Source organism: Nannospalax galili, unplaced genomic scaffold, assembly GCF_000622305.1.
Source record: "Nannospalax galili isolate Female #2095 unplaced genomic scaffold, S.galili_v1.0 scaffold329, whole genome shotgun sequence".
Classification (NCBI taxonomy): domain Eukaryota; kingdom Metazoa; phylum Chordata; class Mammalia; order Rodentia; family Spalacidae; genus Nannospalax; species Nannospalax galili.
This window is the reverse complement of record NW_008360321.1, coordinates 517,501-518,317: the sequence shown is the minus strand read 5'-3', so window position 1 is coordinate 518,317 and position 817 is coordinate 517,501.

Here is an 817-nt window from a genome sequence, read left to right as displayed (position 1 = left end):
TTTGTCTTTTTGAAACAGGGTCTCCCTGTAGTCCCAGCTGACCTGAACTCATTATGTAGATCAGGCTGGCCTTGAACTCACAAGGATCCGCCTGCCTGTGCCTCCAGAGTGCTGGGATTAAAGGCATGAGACACCACGCCTCGCTACCTTTTTTTTTTTTTTTTTTTTTTTTTTTTAAACCACCGCGGGGGACCTAGACGGTTTCCAAAGTCTTCTAGTCTCCCTGGTCCTAGTTTGGCTGTTCTTCAGTATTGATTCATCCAGTCTGAGTACCTGCTGGTGGCAGAGGCCATGTCTGAAGACAGCATGATGAAGGAAAGCAGAAAGTGAACCTGTAGGCAGGGGATCTGCAGCCTGCCAGGTGAAGACCAGCATCTTCCACTGGGGCGGGGCGGCGATGGGATAGGCTTCCGGTTTCCAGGTATGGTCCTCAGTGCAGTCCAAAGGCCAATGGGCCTGGAGAGGCTGGAACCTACTTTGGGTCAGAACCTTTGCAAAAGGATTGAGCTCACTGTATCCCTTCCTCTGGAGGCTGGAAGCATGTCCACCTTCAGGCACCTAAAAGACACATCAGCTCCTGTTGCCTGTTCTCCAATCTTCTCAGTGCCCTCGGGTTCTTTTCATTAGTCTCTGCGGACCCCTGACCCATGCATATGCAGGAGAGAACTTTAAATTTCCTCCAACAGTGCGGAATTCCCAGGAACACAATGTCTCATCCTTCGGGGAAGGGGATATGGGCTTTCCCCAGAGTACGAGTTCCTGATTTGGTATGGTTAAAGAAAAAATTTGGGAGGCTGGGGTGGTGGCACACGCCTTT